Here is a 20,303-nt window from a genome sequence, read left to right as displayed (position 1 = left end):
ATTGCTAGCTTGGGTCTTTAGGAACCCAAGAAAAATCTGCATGGAAGCTGCTTAAATGGATCCACTGTTGCAGCAGAGACATACATTTTGTTTCTCTTTCAGGCTCCCTGTGCTCCCCTCAATATCATTATTATCAGGAATATTTGGAAACAGAACCACATTTCAAACTGAACAAAATGAGGCCTTTTTATTAAGAACAACTGTCCAGTGACATGCTTTGATCTTTTTTAGCTGAAACCCTCCACGTGCTCTGCAGGAGCTGTAAATAGCTCCATCCGACTTAAAACTGGAGATCCTTCACTCACCCCAGCGATTTTGCTCAGCTCTAGTACAGAGACACTGATTGATTTGGAGTCCCTTTTGTAACGCAGACAGGAGGAGGTTCAGCTGAGGGTTTTACCAATCCTGTGATGTTTTTCATCTCTAATTTGCTATGTGGTCTAATGTCCGTGCAGCAGCGTACGTAGCTGGGAATTGCCCTGTGCCGAGTCCCCGCCGTGAGCCAGCTCGCAGCTCCGCAGCCGGCAGGTGGTGCTCCCGGCTCGGCTGGGGCTCTGCGCTGCTGCTGAAGAGCATCCTTGGATCACAGGGTCGCAGGGAAATGCCCTGGTGCTGGGCATTGCTATGACCAGCGCAAACAACAGGCTCTGCAGGGGATCCGAGCTTAAAAAAATCTTCCCTCCTCTCCCATTCCTTGAGGCCTCGGTCTGGCTTAAGTCCAAAGGCGATCATGAATGGTCCAGTGTTCACAGCCGTGGTCCAGAGCCGCTGGCAGCTGTGCCCACAGGAAGAGACCAGCAGCACCCTGAGGTGAGCTTGCTGCCACAGTGCAGCCACCGCTCCTGTGCTGCAGCAGACTTCCCCATGGGCCATTCACCTGGCAGCCAGCAAATCTTCTGCCTACGCCTGGCCTTAGCTTGGGAAGGATCAGGCACTCAGCAGGGAAGTGGATGTAAAGCCATCAGCAGTATGCACAGAGAATCTGGATCCACACATTTTCACTTGTGTACTCCCTAACAGGCCCTAGGACAAATCCCAAGGCCATGTACCTGCAAATCTGGCTCTTCCCCCTAAAACAGCGGTAAAAACCGTCCTGGCAGAAGTCCAGTGAGGTCCTTCCTCTTTGCCTACGTATGACTAACATGACTAACCCTCAGCATTTACCCAAAATGAGTCAGGCCTGCAAAATCATGAGACTGGTTTGAAAATAACACACAGTGGGAGCTATTTGTGTCCAAGCCTTTAAGGTACTCTTGGGGCTTGTTTCCTCTGGAATCGGCAGGGCTGGGAACATGCTGTTCTCTTGCATGCAAGGCAAGCTGAGAGGATTGGGCTGTGGGCAATGGGGCTTTCCAATGAACACAATGTCTAAAGGCTTGCTATAAATCACAGGAGGTGTCAAGGCTGAGAAGGCACGTAAGACCTCTCTGCATTGCCCAAAACTTGCTGAGTGTGGGTCCTGGCTTTTTGCCTGTGAAATGTCACACGTTCACTGTTCATACATAAAAATACCAAATATTTTTTGTTCGGTCCTTGGCCAAGAACTTCTCTTGGCCTTCAGTTTATTACTTGTTGCTACTCTTTACCTTGGGAGTGGCTGCATTTCAGTGTTGAGCATCAGATCAGGCCACAGGGTGCTGTGGCCCCCAAAGAGCTGTAATGAAAGTGGAATTGTTTCCCAATAATCTGAGAGCTCAGACTCTGGCTCCAGCAATCCCCAGTGTCATCTGCCCTCACTAGGACTCTCTCTTCTGCCAAAATAGTCAGTCAGTCCCAATAAATGGTGATGATGAGAAGCCTGGAGACTGAATCAGAGCGTCAAGATGAAGAAAAAGCTCCAAGATGGTGAGGGTAAACTGGCACCACAAAATCTATCACTAACCCTTTGTAAATGTCATTGCTGACAGAGCCAGAATCCAGCTTCCTGCCAAAATCTTAACTACAAGGCACTTTTATTGATGGTTGTTGGAAAAGTGAACACACTGTTGTTGGACAACCCTGGCCTCTTTTTTAAGTGTCGCAAGAAACAGGCTGCTGCATAAAGCAACACTTTTGCTGGCTTACTGGGGACAAACATCTTGACTTTCATACTGTCAGCCTGGATGAGGTTTCACCACTGATGAGGGCCACCACAAAGAGGTGCTTTATTGAAACATAACACTCTCTGAGGAATGTGTTTCTTTTCTTGTCTAATGGGACCAGACATTTTGGTTACAGGCTAAGAGCATGGTCTGTGGCCTGATCAAGATTTTCCACTGAGCCCTAAAAAATAAAGACCCAGAGAGTGAAGGAAAGAGAATTGTGGCTAGAAATAATATCCCTCTTCTGCATGTCACTCTTGAAGCACAGCTAGGAAAGAGAGCTTCGTGCTGGGCAGGTGCTGCTGAGGGGAGTCAATCCATGATGGTGAACTTTGGCTGGTTATATTCCTTTGTCACAACTGATAGCAGTCAAGCTTGCTTTGTATGAATGTTTTACAAAGTCATCCTTCTCTGACCTCCATCACTGCAGCATCCCAGGACATGCTCTCCTGCTGCCTCTCAGTACACTTACAAAGTGTAAGCTGTTGACTAGAGGCTGGTAACCAAGGCACGGCTCAGATAATGACTTGCCCAGACTCAGGCAGTGAGATGATGGGTGTATCGTGTCATACATCAGAGCTGAAAACAGACCAGAGAATAGCCTGCTATAAGGGAGAGAAAGAGGGAGCTGAGGGTACCCCTATGACACGTCACTGCTGAGAAGGGGTGTACCCCATGGAAGAAGATGCAAGAACATCCTGGCTTCTGGCCAGAAGCTGCTGTAGGCTGGGACAATAGTGCACTGGGATGGCACTGCCTCAAAAGCAAAAGTGGCTGCTGAATAAAGTCAGCTCTTCCCAAACAGGGTGTATATGGGGACCTGCATCCGGTCTCAGAAAGAAAATCAACAGCCATGTTGGTGTTGGTTTTACATTAACACATGCCAAGTAGGAATGAGTAATTAGAGGACAAAGCATTCATTGCTACACTGAGAGAGAAGGCAGCAAAAAAGCCCATCTGGCACCACATTAGAAGAAACCAACATTCATATTAATACATCATGGGGCAGCATTTTGTGATGTACTTCAGGTAGTTTTGTCCTTAACTGCTGCCACTGTGAAAAATGTGCAAACTTCAGATTTTTCACTGTCTGATTTCATCACAGTCCCTGTTTGGATGGCAGAGTCCCACCCTTCCTCTCCTCAGTTTTCAGAAATATGACAACATGGGGATTGGAACTAGGTGATCTTTAATATCCCTTCCAACTCAAACTCTCTGATTCTATGATCCAGACCTCATGCCATCCAGGGTGAGCAAAGAACAACATGTAACTTGCAGTGGCATTGAAGACACCAACTTAGGACGCATTTCTCCTGCAGTTCCCTCTCCAACTCAGGGATGGCGATGCTGCCTCAGCTTTTACTTCAGCTGGTAACGCCCACTATGCACTTTGTGAAGGGCTTTTTTTATTAGCACCACAGGGTGTGCTGAGAGATGACTGCATATGACAGAAGTCATTCTTACAGCCATGGTCTGCCTGCTGTTGCTGCATCCGAAGCCTTGCATGCAGCTGCTGAAACAGCCCTTACTGGCCCATGATTTGTAACCAGAGAAAGAACAAAATGTCCTTGGGAATTAAGTGTGGCTTGTTTCTGGGAGTCTTTTTACTATGAGTACTTACAGACTGTATCAGTCATTGGTAGGTAGTGATGCTAAGAGGAGACAGCAGATTCTACTCAGGGCAAAGAGGCTTCTAATTCTAGCTCAGCCTTTGACCGTGGATAAATTATTCCTTTTCCTCATATCTCAGTCTCCTTCCTCATTCATGTATCTACTTAGGCTGTAAGCATTTGGAGACAGTGGGTCTCCCAGTGTGGGTTTGTACAGCACCTAGCACAATAGAGACCTTGATCTCGATGGCTGCCTTCACTTATTGTCTTAATAGGAGAATAAAAATCTTCATATGAACAAGCTTTTTGCCATATTGCCTTCAGACCACATATGTGATAAGAAGTGAGTGAGGAAAGGGTGTGCATATAAAACCACTTTCTGGGGTTGGAGTGACCAGAGGTGTGACATCTGGGCTGTGAGTGTAGGTGACTGCCCTCCGAGTGGCAGCACTGCACCCCAGACACGATGTGTATGCCTCCTACAATGCCTGCTAGAAGCTTTTGTCTGTGTGGGAAAAAGACTCCTTGTCTCGGATACCAAAGTATTATTTTGTAGCAATTGTGGTGGCTTTCTGTGGAAAGCAACTCTTCAGAGCGCAGGGCTAACAGCACACTAGGACTGGAGAATGAACTGGTCCCTTAATTTCAAAGGAATCCCCTCAGCCTGTCTGAAGAGGGAGCAAAAAGCAAAGGTTTGAGACTGGACCCTCCAGTCCCTTTTCCATTTTTAATCTCCCACTAGAAACAGCAAGGGAGGTAGGAAGTATCAGTTCATAAGACAAACTCCCTTTTGACTAAGAGCAGCCTGACAAAGGACATTTACTCATCAATTTTTTGTCCTTTTCCCATAAATAATGTGACGACCACTAATACTGCTCCATCTGTCATTAAGACAGTGAACTTCATGTCTTGCAAGGTGGAGGAGCAGACCCCACTGTGCATCTCACCTCCCATGGTATGTCTTCCAGCTTTGCTAGGTTGCAAGGCACAGATCTGTGTGCACCAGATATGTGTCTCTACCAGAGAGAGCCTATTTCATTGGCTTACTACCTCTCTTGATCAAGACATCAGCCAGTCATCCAAAAGACCTGGTGATGTTTTACTGTGCTTCCTCAGGCCAGTCTTGTGTCTTATGTGTCTCCTCTGCCCCATCTTAGCAGACCCACATCAGCACTGTGCAGGATCCTTCTGGCAACACTAGGCATCCTGAAGCAACAGTGAAACCTCTATTCCTCACATGCCAGCTAGTTTCTAATCCAAGCCTTGCTATTTTTATTCAGTTAGGATTTCTTCACTCCCTTAATAAATACATAATGTGGCACTCTATCAAATGTCTGGTTAAAGGCAGAACAGTTGCAATCATTGCTGGCCATTTGGGCCCAGAAAAAAACTGACTGATCAAATGGCTTGTTTGCTAAGTTGACTCCAATAGCAAGTCTCTCAGAGGAAGGACCTAGATATCAGGACTCTGTCAGCATTTCCCCCAAACTGAATCTCTCTTCCTCCTCTCTCCCAAAGCATCTGCATTAATGATGTAGTAGAGGAGCATTCAGCAGCCTCCTACCATGTTCACCATCTGACCCATGCACCAAAGGAACAAGCACCCCACAGGTCATAAGGTTACAAGACCTCAAATAAAATCACACAGTCCTCTGAGATTTCTATCCCCAGTGTCCCAAGAAATGGCAGCAGTGCTCACTGCCATGTCACCTCATGACCTCAGCCCCAGTGTGTCCTACATGTGATACTTTCATCGACAGCTGAGTGACGTTTCTGCTTTGGACCACCAGCAGACACTGCTGGGCTTCATCTGAGCTGAGGAAAAGCACACACATTCAAAATATACTAAGCTCTATTAAAAAAGGGAGAAGGTGGCCACAGATATGTTGTTTGTAAGCATCAGGTAAACGGTAATTTGGAGCTGTTCTCCCTCCCCCTTTGCTGCGTTATCTTGAGAGGACAGAAGCCAGAATTCCCAAGGAGCTAGTCATTGCTAGTAAGTTTCCAAGAGCAGAACTCAGAAACATCAAAGGAAAACAAAACAAAACAGTCATATAAACCTATCTCTCATCCTGATTTCTAGGAAAAAAACCAACCAACAACAACAACAAAAAACAAACAAACAAACAAAAACCACACAAAAAAACCCCAAAAAACAAACAAACAAACCAACCAAACCACAAAACACCTGATCTCTGAAAACTGGATGCTTCACAGTATTTTTGGCAGAATTTCCAGAATCACCTTCCACAGATGTAAACCTGGGGCTCGATGTGATCTTCACAAGGCTAAGGTGGTGGATCATTCTCTTATGCTCACTTAAATACGTTAATTAATTTATTTCAAGCATAGCTCTGTACTCAGCATGTGGATTTTAGAGCATTTGTACCGAAATTAGCACAAACTTGTAACTTCTCTGCTGAAGAAAGGTGGACTGACCCTTTATAAGCATCAGCTGTGCCTGCTCCCCCTTCCAGGTGGGGAATTGGTGGGGGACAGAGGGCAGCTGACCAGAGGGGGTTTCCTGTAAAAGGAGTCTGCTGAGACAGGGGCTTCTGGAAGGTTATTTGGGTGGTGAGAGCATGTAGCTGATAGTATGTGTCAGGGAAAGGCTGGGCTGCAGCAGAATTCCAGTGCAGGTTTAGAGATTAAGACACAAAAATTTAGCTTGTGGTTTAGGCAGCTGTGTAAGGCAGCTGCTAGTGAAGAGGGCTGCAGTTGTATTTGGAAACTACCTATTACAGCTGATACTGTGTAGGGGAGGGCGAGCAAAGTGATGCACGGTCTGCTCTAAGGAAGGAAGTTATCTTTTGCAATTCTCCTTTGTTTCTGTCTCTTTTCTGGGGTTAGGTATGCTCTGGGTAGTGTGAAAGAGAAGATTTTAGGCTCTGACACTGGGAACCTGAAGCAATTCTGAGGCTGCAGAGCCAGTAAATGACAGCTGAGAGTCCCCTGCCCTTGAGGAAAGCAGTGCCTTTGTCCCTGGCCTTACAGGCAATGGAGGCTTGTGAAAGTCTCTCTTCTGACGACGATGATGATGATGTGGCAGTCTGACCTCCTATGTGGCATTTTTCTGCTTGTTGCTGGTATATCATTAGGGTCTAGAAGCTTATTAATTAGTTGGGGGGGGGGGGTGTGTGTAGCTGCTATTTTAAGTGTCTTTATGCCCCTTCCAGGGGCATAGAACAGCTTCTTTTCTCAGGTCTCTGAACAACTTAATAGTCAATCTATAGGCTCTTCCCTATGCTAGAGCAGGTCTGCTGCAGGGTCTCTTTGGCCAAGTCAGGGCTATTTCTCAACTGGTGATCTCACAAATGCTGGGATGGAGGAACAGAGTTCAGAAAGAGTCATCTGAGGAGCTGGAGGCTGAAACCACTCTTTGATGAGGTCTGTCTCTGAGCTGCTGTCTTGGTTGGGTGCTACGTGTTTGTGTGCTGGCAGTGTCTGATCAGGTAATTTCACTTAAGAAACTCCTTTCTCCTCCCATGTCAGAGAGCATGGGGTGTGCGTCTATCAGACAGTTTCCTTGTTGCCTGGCATCAGTCTTATCACCCATGAAGTTTACTGTTCTCAGGTTTCTGTGGTCAGCCAGAGATTTAGCAACTCTGATGCTTGCAGACAAACAGAAAATCTGGCACTTTTGCAAGTGTGACCGTGTTCCTGTGGTGGTTGGCAGGATGTCCTGTCAGAAGGAAAATTACAGATGTTTGATCTTCAAACTGTGTCCATAGTAAATCTTACTAGATCTGAACAGCTATCATATCTCCTCTGATATCTGGAAAGCAGATATTCTAGCTGCAAGGCTTCCAGTGGCTATATCTGCTGCTGTTTCATCACTAAGCAAATAAACCAGTTACAAACCCTTATATTACTTAATGATGTCAAATTTTTAAAAGCTCTTTGATCTGAAATTGATTTTTTTTTTCCTCCATCTGCAAAAAGATCTTGGGCAAGAATGCAGAATCAAATAAGCCTTGGGATGGTTCAAAACCAACTAATTTGCTAAGCCTCTGGCTATCTAGGACATGTCAAATTATTTCTTAAATGGGTGCAGCTGTATCACATAAGCTGCAGCAGAAGTGTGTTGCATAAAGCTCAGTGAGGTGGGGATTAGTCCTCATGAAGAAGGAAGAACAGGGCATGGCTGAGGTTGCTCAGCCACTCAGTGATAGTGTGGAAATGAGCATCCAAACTTCTTGAGCTCCAGTTCATGTTTCATGCATTAGGAGAAAAAATATTTTTTTTCCTCATGACAGAGGGAAAAGGGAGTTGGGAATTTCTACCCTCATTGGTCAAGGAGCTGGTATGTACATCTTAGGCATATAGACCCTGACTGGAGACACTTATCTGAGGGAGGGAGTGGATGTCACTGGATTTTAACTTGAGTAGGTGTACTGCTTAGTTACTTCATACAGGTTCCTTCACCCACTCTATCTGCACTGGAGTTAATTTAACTCCCACACTGATGGGATTTAATTCTAAGGTTCTTGCTGACTGCCCTCTGGCAAGTCTGGTGATGCCACCTAAGAGAACTCTCACTTGATACTTTATGGCTTTCTAGATGCTCCCCTGCCAGACAGAGGTGGCATCTGCTTGGGTTGCTGGCAGCAGTGGTTTGGAAGCTTTAGAGGGCACTGAAGCCATGTCATCAGCTACTCTGCTTGCTGATGCACAGAGAGAGGTAGAGGGAAAGGCATTTAGCTTTCTGAAGTAGGAAGGCTTCTGCTTGAAGTGTGGGGATTTGAAAATGTTTTGGCACTGGTAGAGAGGATTGGAAAGGACTCCCTTCAGCTTTACAACTGCTGACATCCCACAGGCTTTCCTTGAAGTCTGAGGTAGAAGTGGAAGTGTCAAAGCTAAGCGAAGTTTTTAGGACTGTCTCAGCAGAATTGACATCACCTATGTTTCACACAGATAAAAGAGATAAGAGAGGGGGGAAAAAGGAAAACAAGCTTTGAGAACTTTGAGTGAGTAAAAATTAATGACTAATATAATTAAAGCAGAGCTGAGCCAGCTAATTTCCCCTCTGTTCTTCAGTCACATCCAATTTGGCTTCTTTTACTTGGGCATTAAACAAATCCAATGGCTGTAGGCAACACATGGATTCAGGAGGTCCCACAGGATGAGGAACCTTCTTTTGCTCTCAGAGCAAGGTGCTGGGTGCAAAAGCTAAGCACTTTGTTGTCTGCCTGAGCATGCAGGTGACTATGGGAAATGAGCTGCTGATTGCAAATGTTTGCTGACCACTGCTCACTGGGAGTGCCAGCTCCAGTTGCCTGAACCCAAAAAGCTCACAAAGCCAGAACCTCATCACTGATGGGGAAAAAAAAAGATACTGGAAACACCCTGTTCCATCTCTTAATAAAACATGATGTTGCTGACATCAGTGTGCTGGGATTGAAGGAGTTACTGGAGACAATAGGAAATACGCTCATCAAGCAGAAAGTTTTGCTTGAATGACATTTGAGCTAGGCACGTGTCAGGACCATGCTTGTGCACTCACAGAGATCAGGTGTGCATGTGAAGCTTCAGTGATCAATGTTGGAACACCATCAGGAAATCTGGAACAAAGTTTCACCTGTCAAAGCCTTTGTTTCTTTAGTCTAATAATTTCCATCATGTTTTGGACAGATGGTTTTGAAAATATAACCCAGTGTCAAAAGATGGCATTAGATTTTCAGCTTTGCCACAGATGCTTTGGGCTGCCTTTTGCAAGGCAGCTCTGTGCCTGCATCTGTACATGAAGGTTTTGCCTCTTGGATTATAAACTTTCTCTAGAGTAGGAGCTGCAAGACTGTGGGATCTGGCTCTAGACTTTCAGCACTTGCATGGAACGGGTGCTTAACAGAGGATGAGCCTGTTTGTAGTTATTAAAAATAAAGGTCCAGATACAATCTGACTGTTCTTCTATAGGCCTCTAAGCATCTGCTGCTGGCTGTGGTCTGACTTCTGGTCTGACTCATAAAGCTAGTTTTGTTGCAATAGTTATTCAAATAACCTCATGTTCTTTTTATAGATGGAGAAATCTGCCTGTTCCTTAAGTGGAGGTACAGACTTGACAGCCCTCAAGAGATGGGAATCCAGGTTACCTGGAGGCAGCTTGAGGGGGAGGCTCACAAGATAAAATGTTGTGGGTCTCATTTCTTGGCAATAGTGTGACTAGGAACACTTGTTGGTTTCCTGCATTAGAAGTGCTGAGTCTGCATAGTTACTCTGGACATCAGTGGCAGACACAAGGCATCATATATGGAAATGCTTTAGAAAAACAGCAGACTCAAGTGACAACCCATGTCTGCAGAGCAGCAGAGTTGGGTCTGTGAGTTCATGGTCCCCAGCCATGCATTGAAGCATGCAGAGAAGACAATGTGTGGGGTGATGTTAGCTGGCTCTTACATGGGACCTTCTCTTTTTTAACATATCTTCCTCTTGCACAAACACGCACATGGTTCCTGTTAAGTTTCTTCGCAGGGCTAGATTTGACTGAATTTCCTATAGCACATTTCAGGAGGAAGAACATTCCCCACAGCCACCAATTTGCTCTGGCAAACAGTGGCAAGGATTTTACTGTGATTTCAACAAGCCCTCTCATGCCTAGTGCCTTATTTGGTCAAAGAAGCTGTCCTATGCTAGCACTGTCTGTCCTAGCTGGGTCTGCAGCTCCCACCAGGAAGAGGTATGAGTGCCACACTGTCATTAGCATGTTTCTCCCAAACAGGTGGTGTAAATTCCTTTTTCCTTGATTGGGTAGTGTTAGGGGAAAACACAGATTACTACTGCTATTTCTTAAAATATCTTTTATTCATTAGCTGCTGTTGTTAATAGAATCAAAGTGTTATTAGTAATAGCAGGTAACTATTCACATAACACACCTTTCATTGATGGCCACTTTTAAGCTGGAGCAATGTGTGGAGGCCAACCCCAATGAGCACACTCAGAAGCAGAAGGTCATCCTGATGCACCACTGGCTTCTAGGCAGGTCTTTAAAAATTCCTTTAGAGGGCACTTTGTGTCACCAGCTGTATACATAACTCCATGTTCTTCATCTGCATATAGCAGCCACTGCCCTCCTGGGTGTGATCCAAGTTACACAACCTGTTGTAGATGCTAATTATGTGCTGGCAGCCTTGTACAGCACTAGACCCTGATGATCTATGTTTATCAGTTCTTGCAAATTCTTCAGGATTACTTGTCTCCAAACCTTATCTGTCCTTGGGAAACTTTCACATAGTATCTTCTTAGTATATACCTTTCTCTTACTTGGTCTGTGATGTTTTCTAGTAACTATTTATCCATCTGAATGTATAGAAACATCTAGAATTTAAACACACAAACTTTCATAAAGGGAACTTTTAAGACATCAGAAGGTAAAGCTTTGCTGGGGTGGTGGAAGATACATGTCCTTGACAGAGTACATTATATTGTGGCATAAAGTGGGCTGAAATTCATATGGAATAAGCTGGTTAGATCAGTACTTGGGCACATGTGCTGGTTTGGTTCTGGCATGGTTTCAGTAGTGAGGGAGGGGCCCCAGGGGTGGCTCCTGTAAGAAGCTACTAAAAGCTCCCCTGGCTCAGGTGGCCAAGGCCAAGCCATTGAGAGACAATAGAGGCACCTCTGTGACTAACATATGAAATAACTGATATAAGACCTGAAAGCAGAGAGAGCAAAGTGGAAGAGTTGAGCTGGAGAGATGAGAGCAGTGCCAGAGTGGAGATCCCATGGTTGGTGAGGAAGAATGGGAAGGACATTTATCTACTCCAACTGGTCTAAAAGCCTGTACGTGACACAAAGAAAGGCTCCCTGCCACAGCTCTTCTTCATGTTTTACAGACTGTTTAGGGTGTCCCCCCACTCTTTTGTTGCTTCCTAGACCTCTCCATCCACAGAGATGTAACTCCCCATTTTAAAGTGTGTGTTTGGGCTTGTGACCAAATGTATCACCAATCTTCCTGTCTCTGATTTTGACTAAAACTATTCAGTTATACCCTTTAGAGAGGTAACATAAGTTCAGGTAGACTAATTCTGGTTCCTGATTTTTAATAGTATCTGTGGGCTTTTGTCCTGTTTCTGTTCAGACGGAAGTCTTCAAGACATTCCTTGTAACACTTAATGGAATTGAATCTGGACATGCAGAGATTTTTCCTGGAGGTCCACCTTTCTCATATATGGAGTGATGACCTCCTCCACCAACTGTGTTGTAATGCCCAGTCTCACTGCTGGTGGGGAACAGAGACTCTAGAAGGCTCAAGAGGAGCACAGTGACTGTGTGGCACCTGGCAGCTGTAGGGAATGTAGCAGAGTGGGATGGCCCCATCTTTCAAACCAGCAGAGAGCTATCTGAGATCTCAGCCATATGGCATGTGCACTGGTTACTCGTGAATAGGTTTGCTTGGGGCTTTTCTATAGATGTGGTTGGTTAATGAGCAAGTTTACTTCTTCAGCAGATCTCAGTTACTCTGACTCCTTTGTGAGCAGCACTGGCTCAGTCTGGCAGCTTCACCAATGTTCTTGGTTGACTTTCCCTGGTTTCTCCTAGATGAGTCTTGGTCTTCAGCTGCTGAAAGAGAAAACACCTTTGCTGGCTGCAGAGCAAGGATCTCCAAAGAAGTCTGGGCTGTGGCTGGCAAGCCTGAATTTAATGCCAGCCAGCAAGCCTGGAGAATGGAGTGTTTATCATCTTGAGTGTCCACAGCGGAGGAAAGGGGTGAGTGCTCTCAAACTTTCTAATTCCAGCTCTGCCTTTTCCCCTCCATGGAATTTGACCCTCCAAAGAGGCTCTGCCCTGAGCAGATGAAGTGGCTGGGGGTAAGGACTGGGTAAAGGGACACTGTAACAGAGAAGTCTGTTGGGATCCTGATCACCACTATTTGAGCCCTTCCCTGCTGCAGAATCCCATAGGTCTTGCTCCTCACCTTACCAGGAGGGCTGGCTTTCAGTCCTGCTGGAGCAGTGAGCAGGTAGAGAGGACCCAGTCGGTCTGATCTGCCAGCAGCCTGGTGCTCTGACCCTTGTCATGGTCAGCTGCAGGGGATCCAGAAGCTGGGGATCTGCTAGTGCAACCAAGAAAACAGGAAAACAGTTTTTTAGAAGGAACCATAATGGAGAAACACTCTAAATTAGTAACTTCAGTTTTGGTGGGGGAAATTGAGAGGGTTGTGATGCTGTGCTTGACTGCTAGCTCTGTAGCTATTACCTGTGACAGTGGAGGTGAGGTCAGCAGGTGTCCAGGCTGGCATACATTGCACATCTTTATATTGCTGGTGTTTTCTGTTAGTTTTCAAAAGCATTCAGAAGTCCCACATAGAATTACAAAATTAAAACAGGTGGTGGTTTGTGTTTCGTGTGATAAAAAGTATAAACCAGCAGGTAAGTGTGAAAGGCCATGCTGTCGTGTCAGTAAAGAAGAGTCACTAGCTGTGGACTTAAGCTCTAAGTGAAGTGCTACAGACTGTTTGACAAAGCCAAGTTTCTTACCCAGCTTATTAAAGAGCTGTCATTTGGGAAGCTGGAAGCATGTCCAGCCCTTACGGACAGACCATGCTCTTCATGGCCTTTGATGGGGGTTTTCAGCACCAAGTACCTTCACTTTTATTTATTTGTTTATGTCACTGTGATAGACACCTTGCCAGTCCTGGCAACTGTGCCATTTGTTATCTGTCTTGCCCTTAACTGGAATTAGCTTGCACTCCCATTTCCCTGCTGGCTCAGTCAAACAGCTCTTCAGCCGCCAGGTCATTTCTCAGCCTCTGCTGCCTATTGCCCTGAGTTGGTACTCTCATAATCACTATCTTGCAGTAAGAACATTTGTGTATCTGTACCCTCATCTTCCCCAACAGGAAGAGCTAAATTAAGCCTGTCCTCTCAGCCATGGAAAAGCTATTTCCAAATACAGGAGGAAGGAGGCACTTTTTCAGTAGTTATAAATCAGAGCTATTACTGGGAGGCACTTTCTCTGTGCCAGCTAATCTAGAGTGTCTCAGTATTTTTCACTGAGGATGGTTTAATTATTTTTAAGGGGATGGATTATCATTAAACTAACTCACTTTCTAAGTGAGCACTGCTCTTTTTTATTGCTGCACTGACCCACCCTCATGACCAGGAATGGATCCTCTTCTCCCCAGCAGCCTTTTACAGGATGGCAGCTAGTGCATTTAATAGGCTAATGTGTGGGCTTTGCATGAAAGATGCAATGCCTGATCTTAGCCTGACCTTATAAATATTTACTATATGATATGCCTTGAGCAGTCCTATGTGTTTAAGGCATGGCAATGAACAGCAAGCACATTTCTAAGTATGTGTGTTACTACCCTTTGTGCTACAGCTGATGCCATGAGGCCAGGAAAGCTGTCTGCCCTACCAATTGGAGACCAGAGAATGTGGGAGGCCATTGGCACCAACACCATATGCTATGGAGCAACAGGCAAACATTAGGGTTAGAAATATCTGTATGTACTGGCCACAAAGAAGGGCAGTGTATCTTTATTGTGCAACTAAAGGGCAAAAAGACAGTCCTCAGCATTCACTGAGCTTAGAGCTCACCTGTGCCCCCTCAGCTGTGTTGCTGGGCAGCAGAACAGGGCTGGTCAGGAGACAGAGAAGGGTTTCTTCGGCCAAACAGAAATCTGTTACAGCACAACATGATATTGGGGCTAAATGAAAGTAACTTAGCAGAGCAGGGAAAACGCAGCCAAGCTGGTTACTGACAAAGACATGTCAGGCAATTTGTGATCCTTGCAGTATGTTCTGTGCCTACTTGGGTAGAAGAAAGAGTTCCTTTGCTAAGGAATGAAATGTGTCCAGTTCCCATGGCAGAAGCATTTATTATTAGACTGTGCTGTTCTGTTAGCTCAAGATGTCCAGATGAGGATGCTGGCATAGAACAAACCAGATACTAGGAGAGCTGTACCTCAACCCTTCCATCATTCAAAAGCATCAATCATTTAAATGTGCAGTTAGAACTTATTTGAATCTTTTGTGTGTGCACCTCTTGTGAGAAGGTGCTTTAGTTTAAGTGCCTCAGTGTCTCTCATTGCACAGGAGTTTGCTTCTGGCAAGGGTTTCTGCAGCAGCAAAGGACAGGATACTATTCTGCTCTGATTTTCCTCAAAGGCAGAGGGGTCACCTAAGGACCTGCCTTGTGAACCTCACAGAAACAGGGACAGCTGAACTCTAAACAGAGCAGATAAATTCTGTCTTGGTTTCTACCATGGCTATTTGGGTTATAACATCCCTAACCACAGGCTGGCTTCCCTGTGCTAGATGTGAAACATGAAGCCTTTCCTCCATAGAGCACAGCAGAAAATCTGGGAAGGAAGAAACCATCATCTTTACCAATTCCTGGAGGATTAGAAGACCTGCCCAATATCATGTAAGAAGCCAATAGCAGAGTGGGAACCAAAGAAATGCATTAGACTCGAGGCTGGCCCAGCTCAAGAGGAATAAAACTGCATCATCCTTCTTTCAAGCTAAAATCTACTGAGGGGATGGATGTCTTGCCAGCAGAAAATGTGGTCATCATAATTGAAACACTGCCTAAAACCAGAAATACCATCTTAGAGGAGAAAAAATATTCTAGCCATTTTTAAATATTCTGGCTAAGGTATTTTCAAAATTAAATGCTTCTAGCTTTTGCTTGGAAAAGACTATTTAGCTGTATTTTTGTGCAAAGGTGCTGATTATGTATGTTAGGATGGAAAAAGTTAAACCAAAAAATCAGGAAGAAAAACAAAAGAAGATGCAGCCTCATGAACAATCAACCAGACAAGACAGCTGAGAGAACACAGCTTTTTGTCTGTCCTCAGATAAATCCATAAAGACTGGGAAGTTTTCCTTCAATTTTTCACCTTTCTGAATCCAAATGAAAGCTAGTAGCAATAAAGGCTATTGCTGTGAAACAAAATTTTCCATTTTTAATGCTCCTCTAATTCAACCCTTTATGCTCTGCCTGCACATGACTCAGCTTAATTGGATTTGGAGAAACTGGGGACAAAGAAAAAAATCTCATAAACACAGAAAATAGATCCCACATGGATATTAAAACAAAGCTAGTACATTGGTAGTAGTGGTTCTAAAGAGCCTTGATATTTCCTGAAAACTCCCATGTGTCTGCAGTATCTTCCACAACATCAATCCCAGCATGTTATGTGGTCATTAGTCCAAAGAACATACTCATTCATTTATGAGTTTGAGATGGGCTCGTTAGTTGGGAGTGGCACACTGAGTTATGAGCCGCATTCACAAAGATGCAGTATTTATTGTGTGCCATCAGAGATTTTGATAATTTGATGGCTGGACTTCTCAGAAGCTTGGAGTGTTAAAAACAAAGCCTGGGGGAAGTGAACTGGAAAATCTGAAAGGAATCACATGGAGAATAGGAGTGCTGCCTCCAAAGCTGGGGGGGAGTTGTGATTCCAGCCCTCTTTGTCCCTTTGCTGCAACGGGGGCCATCATGAGAGCAGAATTTAAAGCAGGGTAACTACTGGCAACTATTCTTCATCCCTGCTGTACCTGCCTGACAGCAGTGCCTGACATTCCTACTGATAGTCCGTCCTGCTCCATGTCATGTTCTCCATCAGTGGCAACCAGAGCAACTGTTTAAGGAGAGCCTGCAAGCCTGGGGGCTGTTTGAGGTCTGCTCTACTCAGGCCTGTGCCAACAAACCTTTTGTGTTTGTGTGTGTTAGAGGGCACATCTCTGTTTTTACCATCTGGCTAGGGACCTTGTTTACTGTGAGTCTCCCTAAACCCTCATGAACCTGTTGATGTTGTCTGCTGCCACAACATCGGCAACAATTTCCAGAAGTTTATCACCTCCTGTGTCAAAAACCAAAATTAATCTAATTGTTGTTGAACCTGAGTCAAATGGTGACATCTGTAAAGTGCATCTAAAATTTTCCAGTTTTACGTTTCCAGTAATTCTTGGAGCATTTTGAATTTCCTTAGCTCCAAACCAGGAGGTTGAGTCACAAACCAAAGCCACCAAGATGTCTCAGATGACATGTTTCTCCCTCTGAGCACTCAGAGCCTGGGTTTTTGTGGGTTGCTGCTGGAGAGTTAAAGGTTCTGCTCATTAAAATCCAGGTGTGGAACTCACTGCACCAAATTCATCATCTAGAAGACAGGCATCCAACAACTAATTCAGGTACCTGTATATAGAAGTCACATATGCACCACCAGCAGATGAGTCACCCTCTTCTAAAACAGGTATCTCAGATTGCTGCTGTGAGTCACTGCAGGAACTGCCTCCCTGTCTCTCTCAACTCCAGAGGATGCTTATTTAACCAGAGTGGATTTCATATGTAGGTTTAAAATTGCTGAAGTTAGTTGAAACCTGCCCCCACCATCTCTGCCCTGTGAAAAGAGACATCTGAACTCTAAGTCATCTTGAGAGAACTTTGGCTGAAGGGGGATAGTGGGCAGGTGAGTGCAGGGTAGCCTGATGCTCCCTCACCTGCTTGAAGGTAGGAAAACATCCTGACTGCAGTCACAGCTTCAGTCTTTCTTAATTAGAAAACCAATTATCTGTGTTTTCTAATGATGCACTGCCTGGTGATCACCCAAGAACAATGTATCTAAGTGGAGTTTATTTGGAATTCATGGTCAAGCTAAATCTATTTTAGGTGATAAAGTGGCCATATGGTTCTATGTCATATGGTTATATGGTTCACTGCTATTTAATTAGGCAGCTCAAAAAGACAAAGAAGAGGTGCAATATTATAACTGTGTAAGTCTCATGTTTCTGAAACGTTAAAAATCACATGGCAGGTGTCACTAGAATTGGGTGATTAGCTTCAAAACCATTAATCTTATATATCTGTGTCAATGTGACACCATGTAAAACCTCTCTGTAGATGAAGGAACAACTATTTAAGAGCATTTCATCAAAATGACGATTTTGCTTTGTCAGCTTATAAAGTGACTGAGGTCACAGGCCTTTTGAAAAGGGACAGGCATTTCTTCTGAGTGCTGAAGATCAGGGTTTTGGAAAACGCTATTTTAGGAGAACTGAAAAAAATAGTAAAACAAGCAGATGAGTTTGTTACAAAGCCAAATTGGCATGTAGCAGCTTTCAGCACGATGGTCTCCATTATGAAATACTAGTTGTTCTGCAAAGGGCTGTATCTTTCCATGCAGTTTAAAAAGAAAGAACAGATATAATTTACAGGTTGCGTTTGAAATTAAGAATTTTTTAAATTAAGAATTTCAAGTAAGGGAGGATTTGACTGAGTAATGCAACTTTCAATATAGTTAGAAAACAACGGATTCATAAGACAACTAACATTTATATGAACGAAAATAGTATTATTTTTAAGCCTCTTTTCAAAATCTAAGTATCCTGCTTTATGGCTGATACTTGTGTCACCCGTTTGAGTGTGACTGTGTGTGTCCACGTGTACTGGATTATAATTTTTCTGTATCTTGGATATTTTTTATTTTACTTTCCTTTTACAGCTAAGACTGGCGCTCATTTTGGGATGGAAGGGCGTGCTCGGGTTTCCCACGGCTCCAGCACCCGCCGCTTTAAGAGAAGGCACTAGCCGGGCACAGCTGGCAGCGCTGGGTTCGAGGGGCGATGCCCTGGGCGGGCAATCCAGGCGCAGACACGCGGCTGCTCTGCCTGAAAGGGCATTTCTTGCTGTCCTGCCATCCCGCTCCCGCCGCCCGGGCGAGGCAGGCGGGGCTGCGCGGGGCGGTGCGGAGCGGCGCGGGGCGGTGCGGGGGTGGCTCCGGCGGGGTGTTCCCGCGGGGTGGCGTCACGGCGAGCCCCGCTGTGGCCGTGGCGTGACGTGCCATGGCGGGGCGGGGCGCGGGCTGGGCCCGGCGGGATCGGGCAAGGGCGGCGCGGCGGCGATTGGCCCTGGCGGGTCAGGCGCTGTGGGGTGTTGGACACAGCCGAGCGCGGGGTGACCGGCAGTAACCCGCGGGGAAACAGCCCGCAGGGGGTTGGGTTGGCTTTGTTTGTGGGTTGGTTGTTTTTTTTGTCTTTTCCGTTTTGTGCACAGTCAGCCGGTTGCGGCTCTGCCGCGGCGGCCCAATGGCCGGAGGGGGTGTGCGTGTGCGTGGCAGGTCCCCGCTTGTCCTGGGCAGCCAAGCGAGGGGCTGCATGAAAAGACCCGCTGCCGTGCCCGGTATAGACGGGGCTCGGCTCCCCTTCGCAAGCCAGCACCGCGGGAGGTGGGGGTTTAGGGGTCGGGCGCCCCCCAAGGCTGTGCTGATGCAGTCTGTGGGGACCCCGCGCTCTTGGGGTACCTGTGGCCCCCAGCCAGAGCGCTGCCCACCAGAGGTCCTGGGGCAGGGGTGGCTGCCAGCCTCCCCGGAAGAAGAGGTCCCTCTGGGGCAGGGCTGAAGCTGCTTGGTTGGGCGTTCAGCAAATGCCACCCACTCCATCCATCTGGTGCGTGAGGCTGCTGTGGTGTTATCTCCTCCACGTTCTCTCTTGGGACTTGGTTCACTTCCCTCTGCCTCCCCTCTGCTCCCCACAGCCTTCTTTGGGTCCTGCCACCTCTTGAAGGGTCAGCAGCATCTGCTGGTTCATTGCTGTGGTGGGTGCCAAGCCCTGCTGCTGTGCAATTCCTGCAATGCTCTTCCTCGGGCACCTTCCCTGGTCCTGCTTCCAGGGTCCTGGGCTAGGCAAACTGGGCACATCGTAGCTGAGGTCACCACATCTGGGTGCAGGGGAAGGAGCTGCAGGTGGAACCTCATCCCCTTCCTCAAAGACCATTCTGACATTTCTTGCATGATGCATTCAGAGCAAGAAGAAGCAGCAAACCATCTAACTGCTGACAGCCGTCAGGCCGGCCCAGAGCCCTCCCTTCACTCCCTTGCCTGGGTCTGAACAAGTAGGCACTTGTTTGCCTGTGCTATCCTACCCAGCAGAGCTGGCTGGTGCATTAACCCTTTCCTTCCCTCCTCTGCTGTCGGGTGGGAGAAGCAAAGTTGGGGTGCATTGGAATTGCAATCCAAATTCATGGGTTACATAGGAAATTGAGAATAATAATCATGTGTGAGACACTTCCAGGCAATGAGCCCAAAATGCTGAGCTGGCCGTGGTGAAGGGCTTGATAGTACAGGAAAACCTATTTTGGGCAGGGGATTTAATAACAGCCTTTAACAAAGAGGGAGAGGCTGAGATCTGAGTTCCACTCATGCAATCCAGACAGAGGGATCATTAACTGTATTTTTAGGCTTGGCTGAATAATCGGGAGGTTTGAAGATTTGCCTTCTCTGTTTCACTTGTTCTAGGAGGGCTCAGCTCCCAACTAACCTCCCACTCTCTCCTTCAGGCACGTGTTCCCACACTCTCCCCCATTCTCCCATTTGCAGTGCTGTGACTCTGGCATTCCCACACAAAAAAAGCTTTCCAGCAGCAGAAGCTGCAGCTGGAAACCAAACTTGGGCCAATTTTGTGGACAAATTCAGCATCCTGGCTGCAAGGAGCTGGCTAGGCCAGTGAACATGGGCTGGTTCAGTTATCCCCAGGTGATGTGGGTGGTGAAGCTCCTGCAAACAAGGCCATCCCTATGCCTGCTTCCACATGGAGCCAGCTGGTGCCATGCTGAGGTGGCCTTATTCACTGCTATGATCAGATGTTTGCAAGGCAGTTGGATGGGGGAG

The 20,303-nt window shown here is 46.1% G+C and overlaps 1 long non-coding RNA gene across 2 annotated transcripts in view; it reads left to right on the top strand.

The window, feature by feature from the left end:
• Positions 1 to 20,303, top strand: part of LOC127384627 (uncharacterized) — a 71,529-nt gene that overhangs the window by 10,853 nt on the left and 40,373 nt on the right. Inside the window, exons 3-4 of one of the 2 annotated variants that reach the window (XR_007889464.1) lie at positions 12,227 to 12,394; positions 14,979 to 15,589. This is a non-coding gene — a long non-coding RNA (uncharacterized LOC127384627). Of the gene's footprint in view, positions 1 to 12,226; positions 12,395 to 14,978; positions 15,590 to 20,303 lie in introns of those variants that run through there. The other variant, XR_007889465.1, reaches the window with a different exon arrangement.

The sequence above is a fragment of the Apus apus genome, chromosome 4 (genome assembly GCF_020740795.1).
Source record: "Apus apus isolate bApuApu2 chromosome 4, bApuApu2.pri.cur, whole genome shotgun sequence".
Taxonomy (NCBI): Eukaryota; Metazoa; Chordata; class Aves; order Apodiformes; family Apodidae; genus Apus; species Apus apus.
Note: the sequence above shows the minus strand (reverse complement) of the source record. Positions and strands in the feature narration are given on the sequence as shown.